Source organism: Athene cunicularia (genome assembly GCF_003259725.1).
Source record: "Athene cunicularia isolate RWA chromosome 9 unlocalized genomic scaffold, athCun1 chr9_part1, whole genome shotgun sequence".
Classification (NCBI taxonomy): Eukaryota; Metazoa; Chordata; class Aves; order Strigiformes; family Strigidae; genus Athene; species Athene cunicularia.
Window position 1 is genome coordinate 22,149,368 of NW_020799110.1, and position 21,865 is coordinate 22,171,232.

General features: G+C 38.7%; 1 protein-coding gene across 2 annotated transcripts in view; it reads right to left on the bottom strand.

Annotated features, from left to right (window-relative positions):
• Nucleotides 1-21,865, bottom strand: part of CLSTN2 (calsyntenin 2) — a 361,722-nt gene that overhangs the window by 91,172 nt on the left and 248,685 nt on the right. Inside the window, exon 1 of one of the 2 annotated variants that reach the window (XM_026854582.1) lies at nucleotides 15,037-15,242. The exons of the other annotated variant lie outside the window; for it this stretch is intronic. The gene's annotated coding sequence lies outside the window, so the exon portion shown is untranslated. Of the gene's footprint in view, nucleotides 1-15,036; nucleotides 15,243-21,865 lie in introns of those variants that run through there. 2 annotated transcript variants of the gene reach the window in all.

Genomic DNA, 21,865 nt, shown 5'->3' on the forward strand with positions numbered 1-21,865 from the left:
AAGCAATCATAGAAGCAGCACATGTTCTACTTAGTTCTCAGCATATATTTTAGAAGTCTATATCCTGCTCATAGGCTAGATAGTCCAGCTTTATATAAAACTAATCTTGTCTCTTATTTCCCCATTTCCCAAAGATAATGACAGCTGCATGGATATGAGGAGATATTTGTAAACAGAATGCAACACCCCCCACCCCCCCACTTCTAAATTGTGGCTACAGCAATGTACTTTGTGAAAACAACTATATATGTTTTTAAAAACTATGTAATTATTTTATTTTATTTTTTTTAGGAGGAGGACTCCTCTACTACAGTTTCCAAAGAAATGAGTTAGCACTGTTGAAAAATGAAAATGTATAGCAATCATAACAATTCTAAAAAGGTGCCTTTATGACTATATTGGAAGTGGAAATGATAACAGTTATAACAGCTGTAACAAAGCAGAAAATTAAATAAGGTCCACCTTTACACTGAGAGACACACGCATTTACAGATATATAGAACTACTACTACTAGGCAATACAAATAGTGTCTTTAAAATCTAACAGATACTATTTTCCATTATTAAATGGAGCTACAGAGGTTTATTTAAACCCAGCCGAGCTAACTCCAGCCATGGATGCTAATGGGAATTGGGCCAAGCTTATGTTAGTTGCTGGATTTTTAGATATGTATTGTTATGGAAGTCATTTGAGGAAAAAGAGACACGGTCTCCCCCTCCTATTCAGGCTCACCACTTAAGCTGCAGAACAATCACATTCAGGTCCTTGGTACCACCCACATTCCTTCTCCTTTGTAAGGCTGAAGTAAGTAGAGCACAGATTGGGACATTCTTTTCCTCACAACAGACAACACAGTAAAATGTTAAGCTTTATTCTTCATTTCATTTGAATGGGTTTGGGAACAGGAGCATACACAATTCAGTGATCATAAAAATGGTGGTGGCAAGGCTTTCATGAAATAGGCAGAGGAGCAGGCTGTTCCTCTGTGCCAGAAAACAAGCAGGCGGGGAAGGAGACCAGCCTGGCTAAACAGGGACCTTTGGCTGGATCTCAAGAACAAGAGAATCTATTGCCTTTGGAAGAGGGGGCAGGTCTCTCATGAAGACTATAAAGATGTAGTGAAGCTGTGCAGGGAGAACATTAGGAGAGCCAAAGCACAGCTAGAGCTCGACTTGGCCACAGCTGTTAAGGATAACAAACAACGTTTCTATAAATTTGTTAACAGCAAAAAGGAGGATTAGGGAAAATCTCCCTCCTTTAGTGGATGCAGAAGGAAACATGGTAACTAAGGATGAGGAAAAGGTTGAGGTACTCAATTCCTACTTTGCCTCAGTCTTTAGCAGTGGAACTGGCTGTTCCCTGGACACCCAGCCTCAGGAGCTGGGAGATGGGGAGGGGAAGCAGAATGAGGTCAGCACAGTTGAAGAGGAGGTGGTCAGAGACCTGCTGCACCACTTGGATGCACAAAGTCTGTGGGACCGGATGGGTTACACCCAAGGGTGCTGAAAGTGTTGGCAGATGTGCTCACCAAGCTGCTTTCCACGATTTACCTGAAATCATGGCTAACTGGGGAGGTCCCATTGGACTGGAGGGTGGCAAATGTGACACCCATCTATAAGAAAGGCAGAAAGGAGAATCCAGGAACCTATAGACCTGTCAGTCTGACCTTGGTGACAGGGAAAGTCATGGAGCAGATCATCTCAAGTGCCATTAAAAGTCACATAATGGACAACCAGGGGATCAGGCCGAGTCAGCATGGGTTTATGAAAGGCAGGTCCTGCCTGACAAACCTGATCTTCTATGACAGGGTGACCTGGTTACTGGATGAGGGAAAGACTGTGGATTTTGTCTACCTTGACTTTGGTAAGGCCTTTGACACCACTTCCCACAGCATTCTCCTGGCAAAATTGGCTGCTTGTGGCTTGGCTGGACACACGCTTTGCTGGGTAAAAAACTGTCTGGACAACCAGGCCCAGAGAGTTGTGGTGAACGGAGTTAAATCCAGCTGGTGGCCGGTCACAAGTGGTGTCCCCCAGGGCTCGGTGTTGGGGCCACTCCTGTTTAACATCTTTATTGATGATCTGGATGAGGGGATCGAGTGCACCCTCAGTCAGTTTGCAGATGACACCCAGTTGGGCAGGAGTGTTGATCTGCTCGAGGGTGGGGAGGCTCTGCAGAGAGACCTGGACAGGCTGGAGCCATGGGCTGAGCCCAACTGGAGGAGTTTCACTGAGGGCAAATGCTGGGGGCTGCCCTTGGGCCACAACAACCCCCAGCAGCGCTACAGGCTTGGGGAGGAGTGGCTGGAGAGCTGCCAGTCAGAGAGGGACCTGGGGATGTTGATTGACAGCCGGCTGAACAGGAGCCAGCAGTGTGCCCAGGGGGGCAAGAAGGCCAATGGCATCCTGGCTTGTGTCAGCAATAGCGTGGCCAGCAGGGACAGGGAAGGGATCTGACCCCTGTACTCGGCATTGGTGAGGCCGCCCCTCGATTCCTGTGTTCAGTTTTGGGCCCCTCACTACAGAAAGGACATTGAATGACTCGAGCATGTCCAGAGAAGGGCAACGGAGCTGGTGCAGGGTCTGGAGCACAGGTCGTACGGGGAGCGGCTGAGGGAACTGGGGGGTTTAGTCTGGAGAAGAGGAGGCTGAGGGGAGACCTCATCACCCTCTACAGCTCCCTGAAAGGAGGGTGCAGAGAGCTGGGGATGAGCCTCTTTGGCCTAGTAGAAAGTGACAGGACAAGAGGAAATAGCCTCAAGTTGCATCAGGAAAGGTTAGGCTGGATATTAGGAAGCATTTCTTTATAGGAGGGGTTGTTGGGCATTGGAATGGGCTGCCCAGGGAGGTGGTGGAGTCCCCATCCCTGGAGGTGTTCAAGAGTTGGGTCGACATAGCACTTAGGGACATGGTGTAGTTGGGAACTGTCCATGTTAGGTAATTTTTTGGACTGGATGATCTTCAAGGTTTTTTCCAACTTAGACAATTCTTTGATTCTGTGATACCTTTGGTGGTGCAATTCCTCCCCCACCTCCTTGCTAGGCTGCTCAGTGCTTGGAGTGATTCCAGCCCCTCTCTTGGGCCACATACCAATCTAGGGAGGTATGAACTGCTAATAGCAGTGAACCAGAGCATTTAAGCACCCCTGTGATGAGCCTGGCTCCTGCTCTCACTATAGCTTAGGAACGGTTATAACAGCCCATCACCTCCTGACAGCCTGGTACACCTGTACCTGGGATGTAGTTGAAGGAGAACAGTAACAGAACTGGAGGTCCATCACGTTCTTGGCCTGTGTAACTGGTGGAAAACATCAAAATATTTCATCACTCGAGCTGGACCGGAGTGGAAAAATAACTTATTAAAGTCAATTATCTTGGACCCTATAAATAACAACCCTAAGTGAGACCCTTTGAGCTCTCCTGGTATGCAGCAGGCCTGTGAGCAGCATCTCCCCTGAGCTGGGACACTTCTCGGATATCAGATCCTTAAGGTACCACGTGCTGTTAGAGCTGACAGGAGTCCCAGGCAAAGTTGACCCTCTCGAGTCTAATTTTCACCCATTGAGGAATGCCAGTGCGTTCTGAGTATTTACTCTAAGTTTGAGAAAAGGGAAATTTTAACTTTGGGCTGGCTCCTCTTTCACCCACTTTGCTGTCTACTGATGTGTTTAGGTATATACAATTATTTTAATGAGTGTGGGTACATACCTATTTCACTAGATGCAAATAATTTTTTCTGTACATCTTGCATTTTTGAATATACCTACAAATATATTGTTTTAGGATACCTTTATAGTAAGTTAGTGTGAATCTTGTAATTTTTGAATCTGTAATTAAGTTGCTATTTTGATCATAACATATTTTACTGAATTATTTTGTAAATCCTTAAATTGGTTAATGATTAAGTACTGCTAGTCATTAATAACTCCTGATTTGCTACCAAATCATTACCGTATTAACATTTTCCTCTGCAACAACTCTACATAAAGGCAGAAGCAAATCCATTAAATCCTGTAGCAATTGCATCCAGGGTAGAGGAAAAGTACCTCTTTTCGCAGGACCAGGATATATATCCTGAGGGGTTCCAGTTACTTCCTATAAAATCTTCTGGTTTCAGGGTTGAACTTTACTATGAGTTGCTTCATTTTAATACATGTTTTAATTAAACTCTAGACATTATATTTTCAAATCATTCAGACTAGAATTAGCCATAAGTACCTCTTAATTTTGAAGCCTACATTATTTTGAGAGCTGTGGTAGAGATCCATATGTTACTACTGCAGGGATAATAATCATATCATTTCCTCTGTAAAAAATTATAATAGCTTGAAAGAAAGCTATTGACAGTTTATCATTTTTGATTTTTAACCAACAAATCTTTCCACTGTTTAGAAATTCCTGAAGACAGTTCCATATTCAGCATTTACGTGTCAGATTTAGTGATAAGCCTTAATCAAAATTGTATTACAAATTAACACCTTTTATATTAAAAAGAAAACTCATGCTTCCTTCAGTAGAAATAAAAATCCTCAACGTTACTCCTTTAACAGAATGATACACTTGAACTCCATTTCATAAGTTATTAAAAAAATTACATGCTTATTTTGCCTTTCACAGCTACCTTTGCTTTTTCTTCAGCTTTCATTACACCAAGAATACAGAAAAAGTGAAAAGCTGGCATCTCTGATATTTGATCATTTTCATCAATAGTTGATAAAAGGCAATGGTTGTATGTGAATCAGCAATCACCAAAAGTTGTTTCATTTGGTTGTATGAGATTCAACAAGGCTACGTGCTGCACTTGGGTCGCAATACCCCATGCAATGCTACAGTCTTGGAGAAGAGTGGCTGGAAAGCTGACTGGAGGAAAAAGACCTGGGGGTGTGGGTCAACAGTTGGCTGAACAGGAGGCAGCAGTGTGCCCAGGTGTCAAAGAAGGCCAACAGCATCCTGGCTTATATCAGAAATAGTGTGGCTAGTGGACTAGGGAAGTGATCGTCCCCCCATAGTTGGCACTGGGGAGTCTGCACCCCGAATCCTGTGTTCAGTTTTGGGCCCCTCACTACAAGACAGACACTGAGGTGCTGGAGCGTGTCCAGAGAAGGGCAACGGAGCTGGTGCAGGGTCTGGAGCACAGGTCGTACGGGGACCGGCTAAGGGAACTGGGGGGGTTTAGTCTGGAGAAGAGGAGGCTGAGGGGAGACCTCATCACCCTCTACAGCTACCTGAAAGGAGGTTGTAGTGATGTGGGTATTGTTCTCTTCTTCCAAGTAACAAGTGATAGGACAAGAGGAAACTGCCTCAAGTTGCACCATGGGAGGTTCAGACTGGATGTTAGGAAAATTCTCTTCACTGAAAGGGTTGTCAAGCATTGGAACAGGCTGCCCAGGGAAGTGGTTGAGTCACTGTCCCTGGAGGTGTTTAAAAGACATGTAGATGTGTCACTTAAGGACATGATTTAGTGAGACCTAGCAGCATTAGATTTACAGTTGGACTCAATGATCTTAAAGGTCTTATCCAACCTAAACGATTCTATGATTAACTCCAACCAGAGTTTTCTGCATGTTCCATCCTCTCCATTGGCCATATCACTTCCAGAGTAGACTTTACACAACTGTGTTCAGGACATGTCTGTGTGCCTGAGTGTACACACATGTATTTCTTCCTGTCATTAACTCCCAAACCATTTGCTAATTTCAGCTACATTTTAAAAAGATGAGTTGTTTTTCATAAGTGCTATGAAATTATAGAGCTGCACAATACAGAGACGCTACAGAAATAGTGTAGGGGTGACAAAGAGGTCACATCTCACTAGATAGCAGTCCACACAAAGACATGTAAAAGCTCATAATCAAGAAAAGCTTAAAATCTATCTTGCACGTTTCTGGTACCAGTAAATCAAACAAGAAGCCCAAACCTGTAGGAAACCAGGCTTCATTAGTTCACTGCTGACAAAATTACTCATTTATATTCATATCCTGTTCTGATTTTATTACTCTCTAGCCTTTTATTATATCTCTATGTGTGTTTTTCTCAGATGCGCAAATCAACATAGTTGATCATTTCTTTAGAATAAAGGTTGTGGTTTTATACTGCCTGAGGTAAGCATAGTGTCCCCAAAAGATCACAAAGGTCCTAAGAAGCAAAGCTGCATGATCATGCACAAATCTACTCACACCTTAGAAGGGACAAATAATACTCTGTTCAGGAGAGATGCACCTTCAATTTCAATTCAAAGAACAGAGACAGGAACACCATGACCAAGGCATCACTGTGACCTCTGAAGACCTGCATATGATTGACAATGACACTGTTTTTTCTTTATGTGTGTCCTTCAAGAACTTGATTCAGCTACACGGATTCATTGTGTCATAGCAGAGGTATCTGATAACCATCAGTAATGAATCTTCTTCATATATTACATGGCACAACGAGGCTTCCAAGAATTTTATATAACGTATAAATTTGTTTGTGGATATGACTTTCTTCTTGCTATAACTAAAAGTTTTAAACTACTCTTGTCAATGAAATTAAAGTACTCTTAGTCTGAAGCAAAGATGAATCTTTAACCCCTTACTCTCCCCATATAGATGGACATCCAAACACAGCATATTGTTCTTTGAACATCGATCATCAAAGATCTCTGATGGTAGTTGGATAGAAAACTGCAAATAAGCAATGAGGTTAGGACTACTATTCAATCTGATGTCTGTTTTCTCAGAACTGCAGCACTATGTGTAGTCAATGTTCAGTTTTTCAGTAAGTTTGTTTAGGTGTTGCTGTTTCTCTTTGTTTTTTTTTTAATCCAGCCTATAATTTTAAGAACCACACACAAGTTTCTCTGTTGGAATCCTGCAAGTATCTCCTACAGCACAGAGCTGCCAACCTTTTGAGTGTCTCCATGCCACTGGAAAGGTTTACCACTTCGACAAGTTTTTCTATCATAAACTGCAGCTACTGTTTAAATAAGTACAGAACATAGGAGGTTATGTTTTGAGGGAGGAAAGGGTAGTTGTTTGGGAAAGGAGGCAAAATAATAATTAGAGATGTAAAATATCTTTAAGGATAGAAAAAAAATTAAGGCAATAACTACTGTATATGCTTTTTCAGCTCACTGAAGTCAATGCTATTAAACTCATACTGAAATACTAAAATCCAGGAAGCAATACTGAAATCATAAAGAGAGGGAGGTGTTTGTATCTTAATAAAATACAGAAATTATTATTTCCTCATCTCTAATTTTATGGGCAACAAGTTCTGCAAAGCAAGAGCATAAATCCACTGCTACCCTTCCTATTCTATGAATTTGAAGTTGGAAAGTGGAGGAAACTGCACTTGCACTTCAAGTGATTCATTGTTGCCATAAGCTCACACCAAATGAACCAGACTTCATTCTTCTGCTGAAGCAGGCACCAATTGCTCAGGATAAAAAGATAATTCTGTGGGTAGCATGTAAGCAGCAATCATATCTGGGTTTCTTCCTGGCTGCATGATAAGTTTCCCAAGGAAATCACTTAGGTCATGAAGGCACTCAGCAAAACAGACCCTGAAAAACCTACTCTACAATTTTGTTTAAAGAAGCTTGTTTAAAAAGTGAAATTTTTATGGACATGCTCTGATTATAATGAGATATATGACCACATTGCTCTACTGGAAATTAGACCACCACTGCTTGATGCATAACATGTCACATTGTGCACTCAGACCTGCACAAGAGATCCTTGCACTCCAACTAAAATGATGGAGAATTGATACGTGTTTATTTGAAGACTGCAATAAACATGGAGTTGGAGCAGAAGAATATGTAACAAGGAGATAAATGTTTGTGCACATAAAGATATGCTTAATAAACTGATGATTATACAGTTCTTGATACCCTTTATTCTAACAGTATAGAAATATTCAATATTGTCATTCATTCCTCCCATCAAATGCATACCAAATTAATATTCTACTGTAAATAACCTCAAACATTTCTTGATCTTTTCTTCTTTCTGAAATCTGCAAGATTCAAAATAGAAAGAAAGCAAGAAGGCATGATTTTAAGAATAGAAAAAAGTATGCAATTATAATCAATATATGGAGCTCCATGCCTACCTGCAACAGTGGAAGGCTTTTGTTAACTTCATGTTTCACATTTGCAAGTATCCTGGGGATTCAGCAGTGCATCTACTATCACACACACACACACACACACAACACAGAAACAGCTGTCCGATTTAGTTAGAATGCTGTAAGGCATAGCACAATCTCTTTAACAGTTACATGATCGTTACTGAGAAATATTTGCCTTGATGTTTTTTAGAATACCACATTATAATGAACTATTTGAAAAATAATCCTGCAACCGTGCAGTTAAACCTGAAAAAAAGCACGTTAATAAAAGGAACTTTATCCTCCAGGAGCTAAGTGGAACATAATTACTCAGTTCCCAGTTGGGTAATTTTCTGATCTACTTTTTTACATGTGTCAATAACGATCATAAAAACATGCGTGGGTCATCGTCTTCGTACACACTACCTGCATGATTTGATTAGTGTTCACTTGAGGCTGCAACATTTACAATCAGTGACTGCAGATTTCTTGCTGCCGCAGCAGATGAAACATCACTTCAGACAGTCATCTTTCAGTAAACACAGAAGCCCAGATGCTACCACTGCTCAAATTCCACATCTGTGTCTGAAAGATGGATCATGAAGCTATTTCACCTCTAGATTAGTGTGGTCTACACTGAAAAAAAAAAAGAGATAACTTGCTTAGTGAGGCATGACCCATTTTACTGTGTATATTCTGTGAAAAAAGTGAGCCTATTCCTGTAAGAGAGACCTAGAGGCCTCAGCATGTAAGATTAAAAGGTTATTACAATACTTGCAACAATTTCTAGCCACTAAGTATTGCTGAGCTGTTAAAGGACAAATGCTAATAAAATACATAAAACTAGCTAATGATATATAACGTGACTAGAATTTCAAAGTAAATAAAGACCTCGGATTAGCAATGTTGGCTAGCAAATATGTACTGCTTAGAGAATTCCTACAATGTGGTAGGCAAACCTAACACAAATGTATTTTCTACAGCAGGATAGGTGCTCCAACATGACCTGCTAGATTTGGCTCCCCTGTGAGATATACAGAGATAAATATGAAAATGAACGGCACCATGTCACACTCAGATTAGAAAATCAGCAGCTGTTTAGTCTATTGAGGACTCAGCAGACTGACAGAAAAACTTACTTTTTAATTAAACCAGTTTCCCTGGGGTCCTATATCAAGGAAGACAATTTCTGAGATACAGAAGCTCAGAAAATGTTGCCTTTATTAAAATTATTCCCCTGAATAATTTTAAATGTATAGTTTTGGGGTGTAGTTGGCTAATTCAAAGCACACAGTGAATGATCAATTCTTTTTTCTGCTTTTTTTTTTTTTTTTACTCCAAGACATCAGTCAGGTTTAACTTGCTAACTATACCAGGAACTTTGGGGTGGCTGGGACATAATATAAGCAGTGGACTTGACCACACAAATCAAAGGAGAGGCAAGTACAGGAGCTAGGACTGTCTTGCAAAAATAATAACCATAATATAATTCCAAATACGTAGACCAAGACAGATATGACTACTGGGCTCTACAGAAAAGCAATGCAGAAATAAAGGATTGCCTACTGGTTATTATTAATAAAGCTGTGTCCTTCTTACATCATGCCGATATTTTGAGATAGTCATTCACCCTCTTCTGTCCTCAGATTTGTAATTTGAAAGATCAGGTTGATGGTACAGAATGCCATTAAAAAATATTACAGAATCAGGCAAGAGCAATGGGTGGTCATGAGTCTATGTGCAAATGGGAGTCTGCAGACCGTTGGATGCCAGCAGCTCTAAGCCAGAAACCGAGCAGTCCCGTTAGCATGGTGCTGTGCTTGAACGACCAGGTGCCGATTCCTGGCTGCCTCCTGTAGGAAGCCTGGAGGGAGACCACTCTGGATGTGTGCATAAAACATAACAAAGCACTGCAACATCCTCCTGTGATTTTTGCAGTTTTTTTTTAAATGAAGTGAGGACAAAGAAAGTGATTTTTTTGGTGAGAATTTTCTCCAAAGTGTGTGTGCAGACATGTCAGGTTTGCAAAAATAAGCTTTAGAGAGGTGCAATGCAAAATACCTTTGGATAATCGTGGAATGTTCACTGCATTGGTAGTCTATGAAGCAAGATAAAAGGAAAATGATGCAGTTTGGGTTCTTTCACTGGCTCCTAAACTCTTGTTAACATGCACAGTAAAATATGTCAGAAGCGCATTAGGTACCTCAGGGCTGTTTCACCTTATGCCCATAAAAACACACATGAGAGGGAACACTGTGAGACGGAGGTTAGGGAAGAGGTAAAGTGCTTACACATTCCCAAGTTTTCACTCGGCTATTTACTCTGCTATGGCCTCCTCTTGCAGAAGCAGATTAAATGAAAGGCTTAGGAACATTAGTTCAATCTTGGCATGGAGCCTGGGCACAAGGGTTTAATCTGTGCATCCTGCAGACGTGCAGTAAAGTAGAGCACCGAGTTTAATTGTTACAAGAGTACCATATGGTTCCTCCTGATCACAGCTTTTTTTTTTTTTTTTATTTGTTTTTACTTCCACTGTATGTCTTTCAATACTCTGAAATATTCAGCTCCAAGTGTAAAGTCATAATTTGGACTCGATCTCTAGACATGATGAGTTACTTTGGACACATGCTTCTACTAAAAGCATCATCACAGATGAAAAATAACATAGTCAAAATTATAGCATCTGGCCTTCTATCAGAATTGAAATCACATAGTGAAGATAACATCAAAAGAAAAGTTAAATGCACATCTCGCAATAGAAGATATTTGCACTCTACTTTGTGTGAACACCTAGAACTGCTATCATTATTTCAGCTTATTTTACTCCTCTGAGCCTTACAATCTTTCTATATAGTTTATTTCCTACCATACCTTTATAAAGGTAAGTATTGATGCCATTCTATACTGTGCTCTTCTTGAGCATATGGTTACTTGCCCCACCATCACCAGTAAGTCAACAAATGGTTCCAGCCACTGACCATAGTTCAGTCAGTAAACAGCTCCATTTTGAGGCAGAAAAGGTTTGTAGTGAATTGTCACTCATAAGCAGTTCATGAGAAAGCCTGTTTTTTTAGGCATAGAAGTACGAGAGACTTCCTACCACAGCTTTATGTAGGGCTACTTTAGCCTGCTCATGGTGAATACTTTACACATTAGAGGTGTAAGAACCTCAGCTATGTGAGCTGACTATCTCCATATTTCCAGAGCTGCCCTCAAGAAACTGCTATTTGATATTTGGTTCCTTATTTTCAGCTTCTGATTCTGCTAATAACAGCACAAATACTTAAGCAGTACAAAATCTCCGATTTTGATGAGACAATACCTTACACCTACTCAGCATTTAGTAAGATCCTTGCTTTTTAATGCAGGAGTGTCAGCCATACAAGGTTCTGATATATTCAGTGATTCACATGGGACTCCAGCCATCAAAATTTCAGAAGCACAGACCCTTGGCATTGTATTTATATTGGTAGGGGGGTGTTGTGCACCAGTAAATCTCAGGCTCATTGTAGACTTTAATCTTTCATATAATGGTATGATCAGTAGTAGTATAAAGTAACTTTTCCTACATAGAAACTTAGATTAAGCTTTTATACTCACACTGATATGAAAATAACTATACTGGATATACAAACTGCCTCTGCATTGAACCTAAAGATACAGAACAACCATTAAGAACTTCATAGTAAAAACAGGGGCTCTATATCTATATTCGGATTTCACAATAGGATTTCTCATGCATCTTAATTATTCAGTAATGCAATGAGGTTTTTTAAACAGTAAATTCGAAGTCACAATGAGATCAACATCCTGGGGTTTGTGCCTTATCATCTAGCATACAGAAAAACCCTACTTATTTGCTACATCTCTTAGATGTTATCCTATTTATTGCCCTCATCTTTTCTCTTGAGCTGGAGCTATACAGGGGGCAGAAATTCTGTTGTTCAGCAGCTTTGAAGATGATGTTACCTTTTTTCCCCAATGTGAAATTAAAAATGATTTGAAACTTTTCATGAAACTGAGCTGCATCAAAATAACTGTTTTCAGACAAAGGTCAGATTTTCAGTTCAGTCTTCTCAAAAATCCCATCAGCACTGCAGAAATGGCAGAACCTATCAAAACATCCACAGAATTCTTCTACTTCTGTAAAATTGTATTTTTGATAAATCACATTTTTACCATGTCCATGATTTTGCTCTTTCTCCTTGATTTCTGGTCCCTCTCTGCTGCTCATTTCTGGCTATGTTAGTCTGAGAGCTGTTCACTGACATCATAGCCGGCTGCATTTTCACAGAATCACAGAATTTTGTGCCCTTTTTTCTTAAACTTTTTAGAAAAATGACACTTCCTCGCTTCTTTACACATGTAAGAGACTGGGAATGTGAAGCCTTCTGAAAATGTAGCACTTGTCATAGATTATGATCAGTCTGGGATTTCATCCCTGGATTTAATTCCTACTTTCTAGGAATTTCTAATCACTAGATTTCTTGTCCTCAAAAGACACATGATATTGTAAATATTTCAGTATCTGGGGATGTAACAGGGGTCATTCTTTCACCTTCTCCTTCAAATCAGCATCTGAATAAGTCACTTGCTGTTCTTGGAAAACCAAGTCCTGAGGCCTGTGCACACAGGAATGACTAGAACTGGACTGAATTCAATGGAAAGATTCTGAGTTCAACATGGAGCAAACCACACTGTGGACACATCTTTCAGTTTCAACTCTATATCAAAATATTTCTGGTTTTACTATCTATTCCTTTAAATTACTTTAAATCTTTGTTTCTTTGGGCATGTTTTGCATCTTTAAGAGTTAAGATTTCCGTGGGAGTTTTGAGAGGTAGGAATTTAATTATAGAAATAAGTCTTTGCAGAGCCAACCCTTTAAATGTTTTATAATGTGAACTCCCAAGGATGTTTCTGCATCTGATTGTTGAGCAAATGAGATACCACATTAAAAAAAAAAAAAAAAAAAAAAAAAAAAAAAAAAAGACAGACTACCTGAAAATAAGAGTTGAAGTAAAAAATACAACCTGGGTCTTAATGATTAGGTACAAAATTTACATTGATTTCAATGGCAAAAGGCTTTCTTACTGGGTACTGGTAAAATCCATAATTGCTAAAGGCTAAATTATCCTTGGTTAACTGAAGCACAATAAAACTAAACCTTGTAGTACAGAAATGAACACAGATCTCACAGTTACCAGATGCTGTTATGTGTAATATTGCAGATCTTGCTGAGAGAACAGATTATTTTTCTACTTAGTCTGTATTCCATCCCCACTTTCCTTCCAGAAAGTGAAGATCAAAGCTTATTTTTTATGCTTTAGGAGCTATGACTGAACTTTCATTGCAATTTAATGTTTAATTTGAAATTAATGGAATGAAGGATGCAAATATTAAAACCCAACATGTGCAGTATAAAGCAATAAAAACGTAACTCCATGAAAACTGCACAATAATAAATCATTTCAGCAATTTAGAAAGTGCAAGGAAATATCTATACAGTTTCTATTTAACTGCTCCTCAACAATGTAACAAAACAAATTATATTTGCAGTTTCTGAAGTAAATGATAATATTTGAATATACATGGTAGGAAACACAAAGTATTTCATCAAGATGTAAAGTTAATTCCAAGTCATTTTTGCAGTTAACACTATTTAGTAGTATTTGCATTTACACCATCATGACTGGACAAACAGAATTTGATTGGCTGTGGCAGTACTACTTTGTGAATGTTTTGCCCTAGTCCTGGGAAGCAAATGCTGCATCGGCACAGTTTTTCAAACAGACATGAATTTTTGGGTGACAAATGGTTTTCTGGAAGGAAGAATTGACTAACTGCTTGCCAGGGCATTTGCTGAAAACAGCTTCTCTGTTAGCTTTGCCATTAAAATTCTTACATATTTTTGGAACATTCTGATTTAATTTAACAACTGGTATTTTCTCTCTATGAATATAGTGCAAAGTTCTCTTCTAGAAATGACCAATAACAACAGTGTTATCCATACTGCTTGGTTTTCTTTACTCAAAAGTCATACCTGCTTGCTCTCAGGACACAAATAACTGTTTACAGTTTCTTCTCCTATTAGCCCTGCAGCACATAACTAAAACTGAGTGAAGTGGATCATGCTTGTTCTTGTACATAATTAACTAAAAGCGTCATTTCCAGATATATTGAGTAAATGCTGATCCTCTGGACTTCACTAGAACTTGCAGGTGGTTGCAAAGCCTAAAGACCAGGCCATCTGTCATAATTGTATTTGAGCAAAATAGTGTGATTCTACAAGTATTTTTAAAGGCACAGTTTGAAGACAGAGGGATTGAACAGTTGTCAGTTAAACATCAAGGAATCTTTATTCCCAGTAAAATTTCAGATAAAAGGTTTTGTCTCTGTAAGACTGGGCTGAGTTTATAGATGTAACAGTTAGAAAAAGCTTATGATTTCTTTGCAAACTGAATACACAGGAAAATAATGAAACACAAAGAGAGAGAGAGACAAACGATACACTACTTAAAAAACTCAGCTACTCTTCCATTAGTACATAGCTCTGTTTGCAACTTAGGCATTTTTTTTTGCAAAATACGCACTTTAACCGGTTTCTCATAAGTTAAACTGCTCTGCCTGTGGGAAATCCATCCCTGATCTCACCCACCCAGTGACCTCTGTCCCTCAGGAACCTTTCCAGGGTCCTTCTATCACCATGAACAGACAGGGAAATCGGGGTAAAAAAACCCATTACAACACCTGATACCCCACAGCAAAGGAAGACAACACCTAGAAATGAAATAATACAGGGAAGCAGCCATGCTTGTGCCAAGGCTTTTGTCTGTAGGACAGAGTTGCACACTCAGGTGATGGGGGCCACCTCCACAAAGCCTAGCAAACACCTGGGAACAACTTGGATTCAGGACCCAAAACTGCCCACTTGCATAGTCACTTGTTTTCCTGGCTGCTCCATAGGGCTCTGGGCAGAGCACTTTCCTGTGGATCAGAAGGAACCCAGAGAAACGTGGTGCTCTCAAGCAGATAAATCTCACCTGAGAGAACTTTTTCAAACAGTCCAAAATGCATTAACATCCGTTTCATGGATAATGAAAAATAGGCAGCCTCAACTGGCAAAAACCCCCCAGCAACAACCCTCGTCATCCTCCCAGTGTTGTTACAGAATTAGTACATTATGACTGTCAAAATGACTTATCCAGATACTATGATAGCTCACTTAGCAGATTGTAACTACTTAAACAGCCATAATTGTACAGAGATACACAGCCAAATAACCCTTGAAGAATTTGCAATACTATAGGTCTGATAAATGAGATGATAATGAAAGGAAAAGTTACTAAAGCATTTATCATTTCTGACAAGTTGTGATTTTCAAATATTAACTATGTCGACTTTTACATGTACAAACCATGTTCTGTAAATTGGGTAAAACAGCTTCCCAGCTGTGGCACTGGTACAAGTTTGCATGATGATATCTGAAAGCAATCCATTTGACACATTTCAGGTGATGTAGCAGCTCCCTGTCCTCTTCGTCAGAATTCTGGGAATTCTCAGAAGAGCATGTGTGCACACTGCAGAGCGCCGGTAGAAAAATACTAGCAATTAAAAAACAAACATACAAAAAAAAAAATCCTAGCTCAAAAGCAGATGAACCCTTGGTATCAACATCAGGGAAGTCAGTGACACTGAAGAATAACCAAAACCCATTTGATTAAATACGTGCCAGGCTTAGTAGGTCTTCTAAAATGGTTTCTTATGGTTTACTTTCCACAGTGGAACAAATGTGCAAACATGCAGGCATTTACACACAAGCTGCTTACATGATTGCCCTCTGCTCTAGTCCGTAATTTCAGATTCCCTTTCTCTGCTTTTTTTTCTGCAGGGTGGGATGGGGCAGATGGTGAGGAGGCAATAAGAATCAAATATTTTATTAAAACCATAACATATTGTTTCTGATTCTCAGCTTTACATTCCAGGTACAGGGCAATCTGGTAACAGAACTGATAATGACTTTTTGTGGGTTTAATGATAAACTAAATCTCTCTCACATCAGTTTATTCATAGTATTACTCCACAGACCTCAGGAAACTGTTCTCTATTTTTACAGCTGTAAAAGAAAGAAAAAAGCACAACAATCCTCAATAACAGCTGCAAATGAGGCATTTTGAGTGGAAAATTCAGAGCATTAATGCCTTTTTTTTTAATGTGAGCAATACACTGACATTTATGTTTTAATAGTGCATACACATTGTAAGTGTGAAAAACTGCAAGAATCTTGCTGTGTAAATTCATTGGAGATCTCAAAAGGATAGTTTAAGTTATTTGATGTATAAGTCAAAGATACATGAATACAACCACAATGTAGTTCTGTTGTTCATGACACAGAAATATACAGGTATTTTTACACAGTACCCACAGTGTCTCCCCCTGAATTTTATTCTCTTAGCCTTAAAATAAAAGTAAAATATGATCATGGAAAATATTATATTAATACACAACCACAGCACTAATTTGCTAGGAGCTTTGGAAAGATCTTAGACTATGCTAAAAGAAATGAGAGATTACCTTGTCTTGGTTCATAAGGCAAAAACAACAACAACAACAAAAAAATCAGAAATTCTTTAGGCAACACTGTATTTAAAACAGTGAAAGCACTAACTAAAAATCATAAGGACAAAGGTCAGCCTCCCACAAAACTGATGACAGAATATATATTACACAGGTGGAGCAGGGCAAACCATTATTCATTTTTACATTAATTCTTTGTAGAGATGGAGATCCATGAAGTCAGCGGCAGCCAGGCAGCCTGTGTTTCATTATAATATTTAAAACATTTAGTCACAATCATCCTCACATATTTGGTTTCTATTGCTGTTACAATGACAAACAAGGCTTAAGGTAGACACATCAGTGTTGGCAACAATTACTCTGAGACACTCCATGTATTTTCAACTCTGTTTTTACAATGGACTTAAGAATATGTGTATTCAACGACTTACAATGGCTTTCTGGATTCTCTACTAAAAATGCTATTAATGGGGGAGAACAAAGACTTATTTTAAATGAACGAGTTTCTCACTTGATCTCTTTTAAAAGCATTCTATCTCCATGGAATTACATTGAAAGAAGAGTGCTGCATGAGGCAAAACAAGAAACAAAATTATGATGAAAACAAGCCTTCTAAAGGAATATCTGAGGGGTCTTTGAATGAACAATGAATAGGTTATCAATGAGATTCCTGCTTCCAGCCAGGGTTAGTGAAACTAACTCCCAGGCTGCGATCTAAAATCGAGATGACAGTGAATTGTTGAAAATCCCTGCCTAAGAATAGAGAAGTCGGTTGTCGGCAGGTGGTTGATGCAGAAAGGGCAGAAAGCATCACAGAATGCAGCATGGTGTCTTCCTGCTATAGATTACAAACAGACCTAGTACAACCAGTGAACAGAAAAATTAATATTCTAATGTAAGATTAATTCTTGTAATTTAAGAATAATTAATCTGTGGAATTCCATCCCAAAATGGAATTAACAGAGCCAGGCACAGTCAAGTTCCATTCAGGCAAGAGGCTCTAAGGGACTGATAGTGAGGAGAGAGCAGTGACTAATCCAGGTCTGTCAAACCCTCAGGGAAATAAACACGCAGTTTATATGCTCCCAGTCCTCCCTTACGTAGGGTAAATACCAGACTCTAATGATGTTAGAGAGACCTATCTCTTAGGAAGTATCTTTGTTGGAGAAACTCAGGAGCAAGATACATATGCAGCTTATCCCTGAGTCAGAACTAGAACTCTATGAATCTGCACTCTCTTCCCTCTCGGGTATCACCACGAACCTCTTGCCATGATAGAGCAATCTGCAAAAAATACTAAAGGCAAAAGTATCGTGCAAGTATTACAGACATCAGCATCTGGTCTGCAAAATCTTTAAGGACAGCAACTGTGTCCACAGATTAGAAATTGAAATTTTAAATGTTTTATTTCAGAAAAAGAAACTTTGCTTTTTTTCACATGCTAAATTCAATCTATTTAAAATGGGAATAACTGAGGTGCAATAAACACTGGAGCTACATGTCCAGTTTTACAATGTCGTTATTCATGCAATGACTTTCCTTTAAAATATTTTTAAAGAAGTACCTAGGTTACTCATAAAAATCTATGTATTATAATATTATAATTATAATAATAAGCCATAATATTTCTTCAACAGTAATTTTGTTTAATGTTTAAACCTGCAGTGACAACAGGATGATTAAAGGTGAAATGGATTATGTTGCTAATGGTTTAAGTCAGACAACAGCTCCTATTATTTAAAATTCCTATTTATAAAGAAGGTTCCTAGACCCTCTTTTGTTCTGTTCATAACATTACTGTCTGATGTCAGCTTCCCTGTCATGATTACTAATGTGCTCTCTTCTTCAAAAACATCATCACAACTGGTTCGAAGTCAGAGACACACAAGCTCTGTTAACAGCAGTTCTGTATCCCCATCCTCCTTTTTTCAGTATTCTGTTTACTTTTAACAGAGGTTTTAAAGTGGGATGGTGGACTGTGCTATCCAAATTTGAAAGTTTTCATCTTCTGAGGAAATCACTGTTTGGACATGTTCCACAAACTTGGCAGATACACTCAGTCCCAGGTGTGGAGAGCATGTATTGGCTGAACAGGACTTCCTATGAAATTTCTTATCCTAATCCGCAGAAGTCTTTAGGGTCATACTAGAGCTAAGAACTGGAATACAGGTTCTCAGCACTTCCTTGCACAACATTTTCTAATTCTGACATGTTTAAAATTCTGCTAAACTTTCAATAAAGGAGAGCATTGCGAAAATACACAAGCCGATGCCTTCTGATGGACGTATTCACTCTCACGTTTGCAGAACACAGTACTTCGTGTCATTTCTTTGTGCAGTGGCTGCAGCCAGAGAATTCGCTAAGGTCTAAAAGTAAGAAGACAGAACTAATTCCCAAGTCCTTACACAGTGTCACCTTTTTTAGGACTCTCATAAAAGGATATGTTATCATATGGGAGATATGGGACCATAGAAAAGATTGCTCTTTCTTATGGTCTTGAAGTGGATAGAAAAGATACTAATCATATGGACATTTTATTCACTTCTCTGGGTGAGAGGTGAATCACAGTGACCTGGCAACCTCACTCCCTGTTAGCTGAAGTTTTAATAAGGAGCATCCTTCCTTTCTTAAAAACAAAATGAAACCAAATACACAAAAGTTCTTAAAAATGAGAAAAAGGATCAGAAAAATAGCTTAAAAACACAGGGGGAGGAGAAAAATAACCCACTACACCTATTCAGTCTTAGATTCATTGTAAGATAGATTAAGCAGTCATACCTCAATTTTGTTGGGTTTTGGTAGTTCTTTTGATATGGTGTTTGTTTTTTTCAGCTCATTCTTCTCTGCTCCAGCTACCTAGTTTTCTGTATCTGCCACTTCTTTGTTTGATGTCAGGCAAAGGATCAAAAGACTGACAACAAGGAAAAGAACTTGAGTGTCTGATCATATGCAGTGCATGGCATCCAATTATTTCAAGCAGCTTGTTTAAATTATTCAAGTCCCTCTTCTGTTATTTATAACCTTGTGAAGCTTTCTTTCCACAACAGTTTTTGTGGTAGCTGATTTAAAAGCAGTAAATATAAATAATGGGACGATGTAGTTTAATTGAGGATTTAGTTGATTCTTCAAAAGAGCCTGACTTCTTACAGTATTTCATATTCAAACCACATTTCTGCCTGAATTGAATAGAAACAATGTCTCTCATACCAAAAGTACTGAAGCAGATTACAGAGGAATTTACTTGCCTACTCCAAAATGATTTTGTTCTCTGTCAGCATTAACTTAGCAGCTGGACCTCACCATTACTTTTCAATCTGCTCTAGCTGACAAAAGTAAAAGGTGCTAATAAAGAAGCAAAAAATAGGTGAAAAGCCACATGGGATACAAAGCAGTCACAGCTGAAAGACTTGGATTACTCATTTTCTCCTTCAACAAGTCTATCCTGCTCAGAATAAGAACTCAAGCACATTATGGCTCTTAAAATGAAAAAGATAGGTGGTTCTGATCTGCTAAAAACACAGAAAAGGAAATGCGAATGTAGAAGGAAAAAAAAATTAAAGGCATGCATAACATTCATAGCCAAAATGCACTATGGAGATAAAAAGATGCCAATCGCCATAAATGATATTACACTTATAGAGTATTTTTGATGCTGTTTCCCTGTGCCCCCCCCCCCTTTCTTTTTTTATACGTGCTATGAATTTGCTATGAAAAGAATGAAAATTGCTTATGTCCAACAGCCCACTACTGAATTTAAAGGAAGGATGGACATGAATATATCTGCTTTGAGCAAACTTCCAATCTCTAGGTATTATAGATCTGTAGACCAGAGAAGTGTTTCTTCTTAGGTTTTCAAATGTTTATTGCTACGATGCATTTTAATGACTCAAGAAAATTGCTTCACACGAATCTGTCGGCCTAGCTTTCTAACTCAAAACAGCCATCAAATAGTTCATAAAGTAGGAATGTCATTAAAAAAGGATAGTTTTCTGTGTAATACACATAGACAGATGAGTCTTGACTATCGGTAGGTATAAACCTTCCAAGGGGAAAACAAAACAAAACAAACAAAAAAATCACATCCCTAGGAAAGAACAACCTTAAGATTCTTCTTAACCATGTTTCAGCTTCCAACTAGTGTGGATTTAAAGTCCCCTTCAATATTACCCAAAGAAGAGTAAAATATATTGAGAGATTTTCTTCAGATAAAACAGAATTATCTTCTTCAAGGAAGGATTCAATACTTTGCTCTAAATATAGCTAAACCAGCAGTAAATACATCTTATCAGTCCAGCTATGCTGGATTCATTTTTCAGACTAGATTTCTGCTTATAGTAGTATTTATTTTCTGGTTCTCTAGAAGCTTTCCTAATGAACAGTTTTCAGTTTTGAATGCATTTATCCGTACCGATTCCCTATAAAAACCTGTAAGCAGTATTTTGCAGAAAAGGAATGAAAAAACAGCATCAATGGCTTGAGATTAAATGAAGCCACTACTGAAATTGAATTCCATCCAAATCACTGCCACCATAACTGCATTTTAAAACTGTTGGTTATTTGCTATTTCAGATGCTTTTTGTTTAATCTTGGACTCACCTGCTGTGCTATGAAAATCTCTGGTCACAGAAAACTTCAGAGGAAGATACAATCTTTCCTAATCACCAGGCTTCCTTAGCCCCCCTCATAGGGTGTTGATTAGAAAGACAGAAACAATATTGTTATGACTAAGAAATGTTTGACCCAAAAAGACTGCAATCCATGAATATGCATTATGTTCTTCTGTAACTTTGTCTAATAGACAGCCGAGTAAGAAAGGGAGCACAAAAAAAGAAGCTTGTTAAAAAAAAAAAAAAAGGAAACTGGGGTAGTGGAATTTGAGAGAAGAGATGATGAATTGATAATAATAATGAGAAGTAGAAGAGGAAAGGAGTTTGCTTAAGTAATACAAAAAGTAAGATTTCGTCTGGAAATTTTCCAGTTCTATCTCTTTGGCTGCTTCTTGCCTTCATATGTTCCCTCAGGAAAACTCATGTCTTGAATAGACATTGGGTAAAGCAGATAAATGGGGCTTTGTCTAATGATTCCATCTTAACTGGCTTTGATGGTCACTTCCTGAGAAGAAGAAACAGCTTAAGCTGATGACTCTGACAGATAAAAAAGTACCAGAAAGCTTGCAGTATAAGTGAGATATAACT